The sequence below is a fragment of the Catharus ustulatus genome, chromosome 27 (genome assembly GCF_009819885.2).
Source record: "Catharus ustulatus isolate bCatUst1 chromosome 27, bCatUst1.pri.v2, whole genome shotgun sequence".
In the NCBI taxonomy this organism is placed as follows: domain Eukaryota; kingdom Metazoa; phylum Chordata; class Aves; order Passeriformes; family Turdidae; genus Catharus; species Catharus ustulatus.
This window is the reverse complement of record NC_046247.1, coordinates 2,883,599-2,900,418: the sequence shown is the minus strand read 5'-3', so window position 1 is coordinate 2,900,418 and position 16,820 is coordinate 2,883,599.

Genomic DNA, 16,820 nt, shown 5'->3' with positions numbered 1-16,820 from the left:
AGGTGATGAATTTACTTAATAAACCATAAATCCATCTTCAGGTACTGATGGTAGCACAAACTGCAAAAACAAAACTTATAAATCAGTTCTAGCTCCCAAACACTGAGTTCACTGCATCTACTCCACTCACTGCTCTCTCTATAAACCTCTTCTGCTAAGAGCAATACCAGGAGTCCCAGGGGCATAATTTACTCTCACAAGCTCCAATCTTCAGCTGATTTTGATGCCATAATTATTCCAATTTAGGAAACAATTTCTTTAGAAGTTTGCAGGTCCATTTTTCAAATAACTTTACCAAACTTTGAAATAAATTGGGCCTGGAGATCTAGCCCCAGAATCCATTTGTGTCTCTGTAAAATCTGACTTCCTTTCCCTCCTCTGATTTCCTTCTATTTACCAAGTGAAGAATCACACTTCACCTAAATGATATTTTAAAACACAGCTCTTTCAGATCATAACCATGGTTATATACCTGCCAACACGAGATGGGGAAGCAGCACAGAGCTCCCAGCCAAATCCCAAGCTCACAGGTGTTCAAAGCCAATTTTGATTTTTTTTTTCTTTATTTTCAGAGCTCACACAGCTGCAAACTATTTAAAGACCTCATTAAAGTCCTTCAAAAATTACGTTTTAAGTGGTAAACTGGGATTGCACATGAGCCAAGGAGAATCCTAAGGAATTCAATTCAAATCACACTTAATATTTTCTCCATGCCATGAACTCCCAGCTAGAAATGGGCTGATTTTGGGACCCAGCTTGCCCAGGTGTCTGCATCTCTGTTCCTTGGCCAGTGCTCATTTATTCACATCAACCCTCGTGCTGTGAACTATTTATTTAGGCCATAAACTCCAAGACAAAAGCCATCCCAGATTTTATAACCACTCATCCAGCTGTGCCCAGATGTGGCCAACACGTGGCTTCTACCAGAGTAAAACGGTTTGATAGCAGAATAGAGACAGAGTAATAGAAACAAATTTTACATTTCATCCTGGGTGTCTCATCACAGCCAATTTCTCAGCACAGCTGCAATGCAAAGTTTGCTTCCCATTCCTAGCAAAGTGTAAATGTTTGATTTTCCTGTTGGGCTGGAGCTGGATAAACTGTTAAATCACTGCTGACAGCAGCAACACCGAGCTCAAACACTCCCTCCCCTCCCTGCATTGCACTGCTGGCTCTGCTAAATCACAGAATCACAGAACCATGGAATGGTTTGGGTTGGAAGAACCTTAAATCCCATCCAGTGCCACCTCCCACTGTCCCAGGCTGCTCCATGCCCTGTCCAACCTGGCCTTGGACATTGCAGGGATGGCACAGCCACAAATGCTCTGTAAAATCACTTCCCTCCGCCTTGGCTTGGGTGAAAATAAAAAATGTAGACAAGGTAGTTGTTTCGAAATCATTGCAATTTAGCAAGCCCAGCAGCATTTTGGGAAAGGGAGCTCTGACAGGAGACAAAGATGAGATGTGACAATTTCTGCAGAGCCATTCATAGCAAGCAAAGCTCCTCAACCCAAAACCGTCAGCTCCTGTCATGCTCCTGACATGGCTGTGATTTTAATTGCCTCTCGTCCTTCTCAAGTGAGTGATAGAAAGGACAGGTGGGATATTAGATTTTAAGCCTCTGGAAGTTTAGTCCAACACATGTAAAACAAATGTAAAATCTTCCCTGTGTCCTTTGCAGCACAGTGAGGGTGTCAAAGAGCTTCACCAAGGCAGAGCCAAGAGAGAAACTTGGGGTGGGTTCTGTCCAAACCCCACTGAAATTATATCACACTTGGGTCTGTGGTGCTTCCCAAAACTCAGCCACCAGCACTGATGTAAACTGCTCTGAAAAAATTACCTGTGCAGCTCAACACACAAATCAGAAAATGCCACAGCATGGACAGGACATGGGAAAGGATAAAACTGTGATTATTGCTGGGGGAGAACAATATTCCCTGCCAAGACCCAAAGGGAAGCAGGGACTTGGAGATGGAAGGAAGGCACAAACTGCATCAGAAACCTTATTAAGTCATTAAGGATAATGTGGGACAGCATTAAATCAACATCACTCTGCCACAACCAGGTGGAGACAGGTCCTGGCCTTTAAGCCCTGGAAAATCTCTTTTGGCCAAGCAGAAAAGTGATGTTTCCCTCACCCAAGTTCCACAGAGAAAAGGAAAGAACCTTTTCCCTGGAGACTCTTCTCACAGCTACTCCATTTCCCTCCTTTCCTGACACTCACAGGTCATTTATGTATTTTAAATAACATTTAAATTTTATGTATTAATCTGTATTAATAATTAAATAATTAAATGTAATAACAGGTACTATTATTTATGTATTAATCTATTAAATTTTATGTATTTTAAATAAATAAAGAACTCCTGAACTTCACCAAACTGGGGCAGTTTGAAGCACTCCTCATCTGCTCTAGGAGGGGGTTATATCAACTTTCAAATATCAGGCTTGGTTTCCTTTCCATTTGAAATCCAGAAATTCGATTTCCTTTTCTATCTTTCTACAACTCCTTTGTGTAAAAGCCCAACAACACTCAGCACAGAAGATTTTTCTTTCCCCTCACTCAGACCTTGGATGGCTGTGAACAGATTAATTTTCACAGTATTATTATCTATAAAATAAGTCCATGTTCATCTATTTAATAACTAGAGCAGAAAGCACTTGCATTTCCCAGCAAAACTAATAAAACAAATCCAGTCCCTGATGCTGAGCCAAGTGGCCAAAAATTGCTTTAAAAGAACACACTTATTCCTTGGGCTGGGCTAGAACCCAGAATCTGACAAATCTTAGATTTTTTTTAAGAGAATTGAAATTTTAAAAGCTTTGAATTGAGTCTTACCTGCAGCACACACTCAGGTTGTGTGTTGGCCGAGTTGAGACACAACTTATTCCAGCTGTGCACATGCAAATTCCATGCTGAGAGTTGATTTTTGTGCTCTGGAAAACACAGTGGGACACTTGACAGCGGCTGCCCAGTGGGTCACCACAGCCTTGCCATGAACCCTTCATTCTCTTGATCTTTATTATTAAAACCTGTAGCAACAACTCAATTTTTTCCCCCTGTTTGTCTCCTCCACACATGCTGAGAACTTCTCCAAAGTTACTCATGCAATGTATTTGTGGAGGTTAATCCAGGACAAAAATCCCAGGAAGCAAATAGCGCAGAAACTACCAACGTATTCTCTTTTTTATTGTTTCTGACAATCAGTAGTAAAACGTGTTGCTGCTACCAAGGGAGCCAGTTGTAGCATTACTCATTTCACATTAGGGCCCAGAAGAATAAATCTTTCCAGAGCTCTTGCTGGCATTAGGCTAAAACATAAGTCTAGGTTTGTAAAAGAAATGTATTAAACAGATGAGACAGCAGTGGAATACAGATTTAAGGAGAGGAAAGCCATTGCAGATTCCTTCTCTATTAAAGAACAAACTTAAGGCAATGACATGGAAACAGCTGAGCTGCAAATAATTCATCAGATAATATAGAGATGGACAATTCCAAACCAGAAATAACCCACTGTGTTCTAGTCACACTCTGAAGGTTTCTGCAAGAACAGGAAGAACCTGTAAGAGACTGACCACACAGTTGGGTGGAAACTGCTAAAATTGAGTTTTCTTACAGAAAAGTAGAGCTCTGAATATGAGAGAATTTTTCTCTATCAATTATAAAACCAATGTAAAATCAGGAGTTTGTCCTCCTGAACAGGGCAGAGGAGCTGGTAGGGAAGGAGCAGAGAGAAAATGAAGGCAAACACTTTGAGGTTCTTGTGAACAGGTTTAGTGCAGCTTCTGAGCCTGGGGAAAAAAAAACAAACTAATGAGAGAATGGGCCACAAATGTCATTTTTGCCAAATTCATAGGTCCACTCCACATTTAGCAGTGGGAAGTGAGTGCAGAGGGGAAGGTGTTAGGTTTCCATGGATGTTGTAAAGGTCACCTGGATGCACAGTGATGAAGAAATCTCCTCTACTGGGGCACACGAAACCAGCAAGGAACAATGAAACACTCTGCAGATCACACAGACATCCTCATCTGTGCCTTTATGTGTGACAATATCATTTAGGCCTGTCAAGTAAGGCTGCCCACTGCTGAAAATTGATCTGCAAACTTCCAGTGCATCAAATTAATTGTTCTTTTCAAGGCTTTCATCCAATCTCTTTATTATTTGATTATTTTCTGCTGTTAAAAGAGACAACATTATCTGCAGAGGAAGATCTGGCTCCTCTTGGATGGCTGCCCAGAGAGCCCTTCCCAAAGCCAAGTGAGCATATGGGAAGCAGTGGCTGGAGCAGAGTTCTAGGGAGCTCAGGACCAACAAACCAACCACAAAAAGAAACTTGCAGAGCAAGAGCATCTTATTTTCAAAGGTGTGTGGAAAGTCAGCCCTGATCTGGTCACAGAGCTGCTCTGATAATTCACATAAATCATCAGCAGGGGATCCATCCAAACTTCTTCATCCAAACTTCTTCATCCAAACTTCTTCATCCATTCCCTCCCTTGGCAAATCCCTTCAGCAGCCCTGGAATGTGGCAGAGCTGCCTGCCCAGCCCACAGCTCTCAGAGCAGCTCTTTCTGCTGGGAACACTCAAGGACAAGGTGCTGTGACATCTCAGATGCTGGGAGTGACCTCTCTTAGGTTGCAATACAGGATGTGACCAAAAGTCTGGATTGTGTCCCCAGCTGTTAAACCAGCTGTGGCAGTGATCCTGATCTCTGTGGGATATCTCCTGTTCATGGCCAGCTGTTAAACCAGCTGGGGCAGTGTTCTTTATCTCTCCACAGCCCATCCTCCCTCCAGGAGATCTCTCCTGTCCATGGCCACTGAGTCCCAGGGCATGGCTGATAAAATTCCATCATCCCATGGGGAGATGCTCCAGCCAGGGGAGGAGCCAAGCATTTCCTACCCTGATCAAATCTGAGATTTGGAACATCAGAGCAGCCTTTCCCACTGGATCCCAGAGGAAAACCAGACCCTTCCACATCATCCCTGGAGCTCCAGAGGGAAACTGCACCTTGTCCAGGAGCACTGCTCCAGCTGAGCCACATCTGTCACTGCAGGAGGATGCAGCCACCATGGGATGGGACTGCTGCCAACACCCTGCCTGACTGACGGCTGTCAGCTTGGATTCTGACTCTGGCAGGGCTTGGGGTTGTTCTTTGGAATTCTGTATTTCTATTTTAATTTCCCTAGTAAAGAACTGTTATTCCTATTCCCATATCTTTGCCTGAGAGCCCCTTGGTTTCAAAATGATAATAATTTGGAGGGAGGGGGTTTCCATTCTCCATTTCAAAGAGAGGCTCCTGCCTTTCTCAGCAGACACCTGTCTTTCAAACCAAGACAATCCCACAGCTGGGATGTTCAGAAAGTCCCCAGCACACACATGGGGGTTGAACACCCAGTCCCACTGACCTCACTCCCAGAGCCATACCAGGAGCTCAGCATTCAGCCCAGGCCCTGAAGGAGAGCTGCTTTCCACATGTGCTCTGCTTGTATCTTCCTCAGAAAAGGCAAAGCTTTTAAAGGACTTGGTGTCAGGTATCAACCTCCCTTGGTGAAAGGTTTAAAAGGCTTGGTGTCAGTGAGGGTGAGAAAGTCACTGTCACTGCCACCACCTGCTCCTGCAGATCTGAGTGGCAGCGAATCCCAAATGTCTCAAGGTCTTTAATGTGATTTTTGGCACATCTCACCATCTTGTCCATCAGCTGTGTCACACAGGTAACGCTGAGCTCACCTCTGGGCCGTGCACAAAGGCACCGATGCCTTGGGGTTTAGCTTTTATATTTTTCAGAATCTCTGCTGCTGAAGTGTGTAACTCTGAAACTTCATGTTAGGTGTTAGTTAGGTGTTAGTGAGTTCTCTTTACAGGGTATTTGGACAAAATAATTCCTTTCTAGCCAGAGAATTAAAGACAACTGATACCCAAAAAGCAAAAACAACAGCAAGGGAAACTGGGCAAGGCAGGGGGTTGAGATTTCATAGCCTGGGGCTGTGCTTGGATAATTGACCCCAATGTGCAGATGAACCAAAATTTATAAAAGGTTAAAACTCGTGACCAGGATCCATCTTGGATTTGATTTGGGTGCAGCCCCATCCAGGCTCTTGCCCTGCCCAAGGTGAATCCTTTCAATAAATTTCTATTTTATCCCTTTTGCTCTGCCCAGTCTCTGTTCCAGATCAGCCTTTCCAGGCAACAGCACAACACTTCTCCAGAGAGTATTTTTAAAAACACAAACCCTCTTCAACAATGAATTAAATTTCAGGTCTCATTCAATCTGGAAGGAAATGTCTGTACGACAGGATTTTACGCTCTCTACCTGAGCAGGAGGTTATATTCATCAGCTGCTCCAACAGTTGGTTTCACCAGCTGCATTCTCTTTATGTTCCTCTTTCATGAAAGAGCTGAATTTTAAATTTCACAATATTTGAGCCTGTATTACAAGAGCCAACACAGGTACATTAATACAGAAAGGAGAAATGTTCTATTGAATTTAATTAAAATTACATGAGTTGAATTGGGGACACTTTGAATATGCTAGAGAAGGTAGGCAAACAAAAAAAGACTAATAAAACCTAAACACCACCACTTAAGTGTTTCAGAAAAAAAATAAAGACTGCTCAAGAGGGAAATTACAAGCCCAAGTATTACAGTGTTAGCAGAAACAACCATATTTTTTCAGAACTTAGTTTATTTCCAGCTACTGAACTGTGTAATGTGTAATTACAGGGCAGGGATTCAAATACAGTGTATTTGCTTCACCTAATACTTTATAACATTAATGTGGCCCAACACACAAAACGGTGTCTTGGGGAGAAAAGGGATTAGGAGTCCCCTGCTACAGCTTTATTCCAAACAACAGTGGGGTTTTGCCATCATTCTCCATGGGTGGCAGCTCCTGAAGGAGATTTCCAGGTAGAAATGGGCAGCCACTCCACCTGCACCCAGAAGGGCAGGGCTGAGTGCTGAAGGCATCAAAGCTGTAGATAAAAATCAATTTTTATTTGTCCTACTCAGAACAATCCTTTGCAGACTAATGGAAAGCTTTATTCATGCCAAAATTAGTCGGAGGAAGTTGAATTTGTTGTTTAAGCAAAGCTTTAAGATCATTCATTTTAATTTAAATGCTTATTAAAACTATTAACACTAGCAGAACTGAAGCTGAGCTCTCCCAAGCCGTGCCCTGGAGCTCACACAAGGCAAGGTTTTACCTAAACCCTGTTGATGGACAAGAGTGAGCCCAACCTGCCAGGAGAGCACAGAAGGGCTCATCAGCCCTTTGAACCCCAAAATCCCTTCCCTGCTCTCAATGAAAGCTCAGGGGTGCTGACCCTGCTGGGTTTGTCCAGTATTTAACACCAGGGACTGCCCCAGAGCAGAGAAATAATCTTAACAACAAGAGACAAGCAGTGTGTGACTAAGCCCTGCTTAGTCTTAGGAAGAGTCACTGTTGCAGCTCCAAACACAGGGCCACATTTCCAAAATCACTCATTAAATGCATTTAAATAAACACTACTTCTGCACAGCTCAGATGTCAGCATTTACACCTCAACTGCTTTTTTTAATCAAGCCTTCTTCCAAGTCTTGACACAACAGATAAGAAAATTAAGGTCTGCACAGGCTTCAGAAGCATCCCAGTAAATGCCTGGGTTTGCTTTTGGAGGCACATTTGTAAATTGGAACATTTTAGAATTGATACAGTCACGCAGCTGGAGGACTCAGAAATGTTCTCCTTAATAGCACAGCAGCATTTCTTTGAACCTGCTTGGTTCTGGGTATTTATGAGCCTTTGACTCACCAACTGTGCCTCCCTGACAGTCTTTTAACACAAATTGCTGCTCTGGAGGAAGAGGGCACAGCTGTGGCTACAGCCCCAACATACCAGGAGCTTGTTTTGCTTTTGATTTAATTTCTTTATGATTGAAGACGCTGCCTGCTTGTGACAGATACCTGTGTGCAGCTCCAGCACACCTTGGGAACAGCTTTTGCTCAGGCTCCAGAGCTTCCTGTGCCCTCTGCCCTCCCTTGTAAGAGAAAATGTCGTGTGCAGCATCACCCAAATCACTGAAGGGGAGCTTCCAGCCATCCCCTCACTGGGTTTTACCTGCAGCTATCATTGTTTGCATTAAAATATCCACAATTCGAGTGTCTGGCCAAAGCTTTACAACAGGCAGAATAAACATTGTGCAGGTGCTTTCCCTCCTGCTCTCTCTCCAGCCAGCTGACAGAATTGCCAGGGATAAAAGGATTAATGCACAAAAACATGGGGGGGGAAAATACCCTCAAACAACACCCAGCTGGAGCCAGCTGAAGGAATCAGATTTTTCCTCCTGAGCTCAGAGGGTTTCTCCCAAGTCCCTGGACAAGATAAAATCAAGATATTAACAGCTGAATGAGGCCTCAAACCATCCCCATGCCCTGATCAATGCACACACAGTAAGGCACCCACTCTGAGCCCCCTGAAGACACCAGATTTTTCCTCCTGAACTTCTAAACTTTTTTCTAGATATCTGGAAAAGGTAAAAATCACCCATTAGCAGCTGGACAGGGCGTTAAACCATCTCCATGCCCTCCTAACTACACACACAGCAGGGCAGCCAGACCCAACCATGCTGGATTTGCTGGAGATGGGGGAAATTCCAACTCCAGATTTTTTCTGGCTGAGCCCAAGCTGCAGTGCAAAAATCTGGTGGAGCATTTCCAGCCTCCTAACAGATTCTAGAAACAGGCAGAGCTTAGCTCAAGTCTCTTCCTTGCCTCACTCTGCTAAGAATTAATAAAATTTAATGAAGCCAGCGATGTGCTGCAGCAGATGGTTCGATGTATTTAAAGTTCAGCCTTGGATCAGCCTTGTCCATGAGAACATGGCAAACACAAAGCAGACAAAGAGGGCAGCAAGTTCCTGCTGTGCCTTCCCGATTCACCTCGATGAAAAAAGCCCTGAATGCATCCCCAGCCTTGACAAGATGTGAGAAATGTTAATGGAAGGAGCTGTGCTTCCTACAATGGTTTCATTATTAGCCTCAAACAATGCATTAACATTCGTTTTATTAATGGAAAAATATAGTTTAATAGCCTAATCCATTGCTAGCAGTGCAAGGCAGAGCTTAATCGAAATTGTGTTCTTTGGGATTTTTTTTAAACCTGCAAAGCAGACCATGCAATGCTTGGGCTAAACAATTGTATCTGTAATCACCAAAATTTACTGTATCCCCTTCATGACTTGTTTCCTCTCCAAAGCAATATTCCTGCAATGTTTAATTAAGCAGTGCATTACAGATTCATCAACTTTACAGCAGAAACAAGTATATATGGAGAAATCTCTCTATTGTGAGCAAGAATATTTTTTATTGCTTACAACCTAAATAATGGAAGGTGTTATTTGTGTTAGTTACCCAGCAAGACTTAGATTTCAAGACTCATTTCTTTCAGGAAGTCTCTGTCTTTTAAAGCTAGTCTTGCATTAAAGATACACAAATAGATAAACCCTGCTTTGACAGCCACAATTCCAACTGCTGCCATAGCCACAACAGGAGCTGACACTGGGAACAAACAATCCTAATGGCATCCAGGTGGCTGGAGCAGTCAATTATCCACAAATGTTTGGGGTTTCTTTTTGTTTTCAGAGAAAAACAACTAGATCTAGTGGCAAGGGGGGTTGGAACTACCTGGTCTTGAGGATCCCTCTCAACTCAAACCACTCCATGATTCTATGAAAAATATTGTCATTCTCTGGCAGTATTTAGCTCCCTCTTTGCTCCAGAATTTTGTCACCTTGAGCAAACTCATCTGTAAGCCCAGAGTTCAATTTTTAAACAAACAAGCAAAAAATCACAAATTTAAGACAAAAAAAAATTAAAATAATTTTTTTTAAATTAAAATAAATAATAGTTTTTTTAAAATTAAATTAAAATAAATAATAACAATTTTTTTTAATTAAAAGAAAACATAAGAATCCCTTAATGGGGGTTATCAAAGGACACACTCAAAATACTGCATTCAATCACTCCTGCACTGAGGGTGGTGCTGGCAGAGTCAATCAACTGCTGGCATTTCAATCCTGCCACAGAGTTTGGCTTCAACTGTGGAATGTTTTATAAGGCTTAGGGAAAAAAATAGGAATAAGTTAATAGGGACTGCTAGACTATTTTCAACTTTCCAGACTCCATTTCCAAGCTGATGTCACTGCCCACATTATCTCCTGACATCCTGTGGGCTCATGCAGTGACTTGACAGGAGAGAACCGAAGGGCAAAGGCAAATTTCACATCTAAGAACAACACAAAATTCATTCTTACACATTTTTTCCGTATCAATGCCTCAAGAGCAAGCAAGGCTCTGTACAGCAATATCCAGGTGAAGGATTACAAAGTCTCACCCTTTGCTTGTTCAAATTATAACTTTCCACCTATGCCAAAGGCCCCAGCTGAAAATTCCCTTTAGATCAGTGGTAAGTAATACACTGTCTCCCAAACATAACTTTTCCCAGTGCAAGGAAATCAATTAGAGCTGTGTCTTGGCAAAAAAAAACCATAAAGCTCTCACAGTCATAAGTTCATTGCTTGAACTGAGCTGCCTCCCATCTGCTTTCCCCAGAAACCAGGAAAAACCCGAGGAACACAACAAATGAGATTGCAGTTTGGCTTCCCTTCCCTGCCCTGCTGCGAGGTTCAGCTTCATTCTGACGCCCTACCCAGAATGACTTCTCTGAAATGCATTTGGGTTTCACATCCTGCTCCACACATCGTCCTTGGGAGCCAATTTTAGTCATGGAAAAGCTGTCTGAACGTGGAGCTCAATGACACGGCTCAGCCAAGTCCAGAGCTATAATTAAAACTTGCATGGGAGGAACGTAGGTGACATCAGACTTTCTGCTGCTCTCTTTAATGTACTGCTCCTGTCTAATGCCAAAGCCAGTGTGATATTCCAGCAGCAGCTCTATTCCTTCCCAATTTGAAAGCAGTGTCACCCTAATTGGTGATTAACCACCTCGCTCGGTGCTGGACACACCAGGACGGGAAGCGCTCGCGGTCCCAGCGATCCCAGGGACGTCAGTGGTGCTGGAGATGTGGCAGGTCTGTTTGACACGGCCTCAGGGGATGGTTTGTGGCCCCAGAGCCACGTGTTTCACTTGCAGGGAAGCAGAGTTTAGCGTTCCATTATTGCCAGCTTTTGCAGCTACGTCCTGACTTTCCTCGTTTTTTTGTTTTTTTGTTTTTTTTTTCTGGATGCAAAGACTCCCCTTGCTACCCATTTGTAAAGGTCTCAAGCCCTTGATATCAGCACATAAAAGGATGAATCATAGAATTCCAGAGTGGTTGGGTGGAAAGGGACCTAAAGCCCATCCAGTCCCACCCCTGCCATGGGCAGGGGCAGTTTCCACAGTCCCAAGGTGCTCCTGATAGTGTAGGATTAAAAATGTTCCTAAAATCATGGAATTGTATACAATGGATTCAGGGTGCAAAGAAAGGTTGGGTCTGGTAGGGCTGGGAAAGGGAACCAGGCCTGAGAATGAATGTTGAGCTTTGTCTTTATTAGATCATGTGAAACTGCATCTGGCTAATCATCATGTGATAAATAATATGATTGTTAAATGTAATGAATTGTTTGGTAAATTGAATATATTGTTGTTTAATCATAATAAGAATCATGAGAAATGATGTAATCAGTAACAAGAATCATGAGGAAGGATAATTGGGGATCTGATGAAAATTCACAAGAATTCATGCTTGGATAAGATCATGTATAGAATAGAACAAGTATGGGTTTAATAATTATTATATAGTTCCATAAGGAAAGAGGATATAAAAACCTGTCCTTCTGGCATACATGTAAGAGTCAGATTTGGGTTTGTAGCCCTGATTCCCAGAGCTCTGCAATAAAAGCCCCTGCAGATAATCATCCTGTGATGATGTTTCTACTCCAACACTCCAACCCAGCCTTGGACACATCCAGGGCTGGAGCAGCCTCAGCTCCTCTGGGATGTTCAAGACCAGAGCTCTTCGCACAGGCACGAGACAAAGGCAGTGCCTGGCCCACACAAACATCTCTGTACCCTTATAACTCCAGATGGACAAAGGAAGGAAGGTGAATTACATGACAAAAATGGATCAGTTGCAAAATCCAGACCATCCAAGCTGGGGCTGGCTCAGCACCATCCTGAGGGAAATGAGAATTGTGCACTAAAAAACTCCTTACCCCAAGGAGTGGCAAAAAAACTCCTTCCCCCTTCCTTGCTGCCCACTGCTCTGGTTGTTGTCCATGTGCCAGAGTCTTTTATCTCAGAGCTTGTTCCAACATCTCAAATGATTTTTATGGGTCTCTTCCAACTCAGGATATTTTATTCTTCTATGTTGAAACTGCAGGTTTGAAAGGACTCTGGATTTCTTTGGTGCTTCCCTACAAAAATGCCCATCCCCTCACCCCAGTGCTGTTCCTTGACACTGAAATATTTGTGCCATAAAACACTGAGCAACAAACAGGAACCCCCACTGTGAGAAGATTTAAAGGAAAGATGGAAGCAGAGCAGATAATCTGTCCCCAGGTACATTAGGCATTTAATTTAAATTGTTTGGGTTTGTTTTCTCGTGTTTACATCCTCAAGCAATTTAAGATTGGCCCAGGTCTGACAGAAGGGAAATATTGTTTATGTCATACAAATCATTAAACCATAAGCAATTTCATTAAATGTTTCTACACTTATGGAGCAAATGAGAAAACAGCTTGTTGAGTTTTACTGATATCTTTTTTTTTTTCACACTGAAATACTCAGGTTAATCTAGGCAAACTCTGGTGCAGCAGCAGATCCTTGCTGTGGGATTGATAAGGATAGCTTACAGTAGGATTGATAACGATTTGCAATAGGATTGATAAATATTTAATAAAAATTTATAGTGGAATTTGATAAAAACTGTGGTAGGATGGATAAGGAGAGTTAAAATTCTTAACTGTAATTGTTCAGGGATATTGTGCTTGAAAATAAAGTGTTATTTCCTTGTTTTATCTGATTACCAACAGGGTTTTTTTACCTGGATGGGACAGGAGGGGAAATTCCAGTGAGTAACAATTCAAACATGAAAGTTTCTTGTGTATTTTGAAAGCAGAAATGAGAAATAAAAAGTCACCCAGTAAACCACTAAACCCAGTCATGTAAAAATGAGCTTATAAACACAAAAATTTGGGCTTTTCTCTGCAGTGGTGTCTCTTGGGGCTGTTCCTGGATGCTGCAGAGGAGATGCAGTTTTTTATAAAGATTTGTCAGAAACCAGGATCCACCTGCTGAGTGCTGCTGCCCAACGTGTTTTACTCATGGTTTACACCTGACCCCACCCCACAGCATCTCCCTGACCCCTCACTGAGCCAGCACTGCAGAGTCAGGGTCTGGCTCCTGTCCCAAAGCTGAGCTCCAACAGCATTTGTGCCCCCACTGGATTTTCCCTCCTCTTTTCCCAGAGATTTCACATCCTCTACCTCAGCCAGTGTTCATTTTTTCTTCTTCTTCTTAGTCCTTTAGCCCCATCTAGTGCTAAAGCCAAATAAAAATCTTTGTTCTTTAAATAAGCTGAAGAAAAAGCCTTTTCCCCTATGCCCAGGGACAAAAAGGTTTTGAAGCCAGTGAGAAGTATCAGCCAAAACCCCAAATCCTCTGGTTTAGTCTGGCAACCCTGCACAAATCTGTTCTGCATTCTGCCTTCTCCAAAATTCATCACATATAAAATGTCCTGATACTCCTAAATACAAATTGCTTGGAAATACTGCATTTCTCAGTACACCAGTGCTAATTATGATGTAGGAAAACCTTTTATTTCCCCCAGGACAAGTGTCTTTTGGTAGAAACATTATTTAGAAAAGGGAAATTTGAAAATCAATATGTGTTACAAGTCAGAGTTTCTGCTCTCCTTCCCTTCACTTTGCCCTGGATGCAAACAAAGATGAAGGGGTGGATACATCACACTGATATTGTATTAAACTGGCATCAAAATCTACATTTATTTTCTAACATTTGCTAAAACATTCAGAGCAGCACAAGAGCAGAAATGCTCTGCCTGTTGGTGTTACAATGTGAGTCCTGGTTTTTATTTTCCTGCCATGAACACGAGGTTAGATCATCCATTATCAACCTCTGGGGCTGCACAATTTGTCAAGAGCAAATTCCCACTGCAGCAGAGCAGGTAATTTGGGAAGGAACCTGTGGTTTGCATTCCCAACACATGAATTTGGGCATTTCATTTGGGAGAGTTGGGCTAGTCCTTACCTGGCATTTTCACTCGAAATAAACTTTACTTGAAGTCTTGCAGACTTCCGGGCTATGAGTTATTCTGATTTATCTCCACACAACTGCTCACTGTGAAACAAATGTGCTCTGGGTAATTCCCAGCATAATTTAAGCACTAATTAAACAAAACAGATTTTTATCGTGATTCTCAAAAATATACCCAGTGCAAGGAGCATCCCTGAAGAACAAACATTCAGGAACATGGTAGGTGATGCAATATTGTGCACTGAATTATTTAACACAAGACAAGGGACAGCAACAGCCCAGGGAGCAAGAGCATGCAAACCAACACCAGCTTTATCAAAGTAATTAAATCTTTTTCTAACTTTTTCTTTCTCCCAAACTGGCCAAAGGCAGAGAGATGTGGGAAGGAAGGGCAGATCTTTGCTACCCACACTGTCATCAACCTGAGCTCTGAGGGAAAGGTTCAGAGAGGGGGATTGACTGGAAAGTCAAACTGGGCCAGATCTAAATGAGTATTTTCTCATTATTAAACCCCTGCCTTCCTACTGCAGTGACAACATAACCTCTGGCTGCCACCAACAGATGAATCCTCCTCTCCACCGTGGAGAAAATTCTCCAGGAGTTCAGAGCTGCCATTTCTAACTCTGCTCACAGAAACCACGGTTACTGCACAAGCTGAAACTCCAGATTTTTGCTCCTTCCCATCTTGTATCTCCCAGATGTTTTGGGGTGTGATTGATTTACCAAAATCTAAGTAAAGGTCTAATACTGACACTCAACTGTGAGCACAAAAGACTCTGTAACAATTTAAAGTTAGACAGTGAATGTTTATTCAGCGCTGGGCAGCAGTGTGAGGTAACCCTCTAACACACACTGCACAATCACAGCTGGTCACAGAGTCTGTTCATTGACAAAAGGTTCAAACAAATTCATATTCATAACACCAGCCCCTCCCACCCCTGCTTCCCATGGTAATTAGCTGGAATGGCAATTAAGCAGCGTGGTTGGCTTCTGGAATTAAGTCTGGGCTCGTTTTTGTGGGGAGGGGTCTGAAAAGGAGGAAGTAAGGTGAGTCTTCCTCACCCTGACCTTTTCTATCAATGACAATACAAATGGCTTTTGGGGCAGCTCCAGCTTTGCAAAGAATGAGTTTGTGGTTGCAATTGTTTGTGTTCTTTGGACCTACCTACCAGTTTCATCCTTTCCCATTGCAAGCACAGATCAGCAAACATAAATTGACAGGAATCAATTATTGAAGTTTCAGGTAACTCTCTCAAGCCCAGTTTCTTCTAACTTTTAACTAAAATCCTCATTTCTTTAAGATTAGTGTTTCATTATCAAGCCTCATGCCCAGATCTGGTTCACTCCAGAACAGGAGAGGTTCAGCACACACACAGATTTGAGGATTAGTATGGAACCAGCCAATTCCACATTGTTTTGTTTGCCAAAGCCCTCCCCACAGCAGCATCCACACAGCATTAGGTACCTACACAGATTTTTAAATTTTTTTTTTTCTAAAAGCCAGGCATATTTTGGCAGCTGAGCTGTGCCAGGGCTGGCAGCATCTCTTCTGAATTCTCACTGCCCAGCTGAGACAGGACTGTGCCCATCAGAGGGCTCTGGCTTCGTTTCAGCACAAAATTGCTGAAAACATCTGCAGGGCTGCTTGAAGGAACTTGTTTGACAGGCCCTAAGGCACACCAAGGGTGTTTCATCCGCCAAATCATCAGTGTTAGAGGAATCCATAAGAAAGGCATTAACTCAGCCTGGAATCCTGCTTAGGAAAAGCAGGCAGCAGTTAAGGAATATTTCAGTGCTGTGTATAACTGCAGGCTGACACTGCTGTGTAAATGTTAATATTTAATAACATTTAATTCAAAATCAACTTCTCTGGCCTCTGCTACAGTGAGCTGATTTGTTAAATCTGACAGTGAAGTTTTCCCAGATCCTTTTGAACAGGGAGAACCAGCATTTCCACAGCAAAGCCTATAAATGGTGAGAGCTGTTAGCAGGAAAGAAGTGTGAGTGCCAGAGTATGTCAGGAAAAAGGATATCAGGTAAACAAACTTCCTAAGGGTAATGAAAATGCAATTTTAAACAGCTGTTGAACCCAATATCAAGAACAGCAGGGAAAACCTCCATCTAAGACTTTTTATTTTGCAGGATGTCAGACAAGCCTTTGCCTGCTGCGGGTTTTGCATTATTTCCATGTCTCATCTTCCCTGGGATCAGCTGAGACCTTGGCTAGAAACACGTTGGATTCTTAGGCAGTTTCCTGAAGAGCTTTATTCATGTCAGGTTTGTCAGAGCCAGGTTTGTGCCTTGTTGCTCCCTGTGACTCCTGAGAATCTCCAGAAGCATTTTGGTGTTTGCTGGGGAGCAGGGAATTCCCTGGGAGCATCCCCAGGCTGTTCTCAGGGAACTACAGGTGTGTGTTGGGGGGAATTCAGTGCCTGGCACTTGCCAAGGATTCCTCTTAAGCATCTGCAGCCACTTCTTGGCCTCTTCTGGAGGCAGAAGGAGTTCCAGGGCTCCTGCTGGCATCTGCCACCACCCCAGGCAGCTCCACCTCTCCCCTTTTTTCCCCAC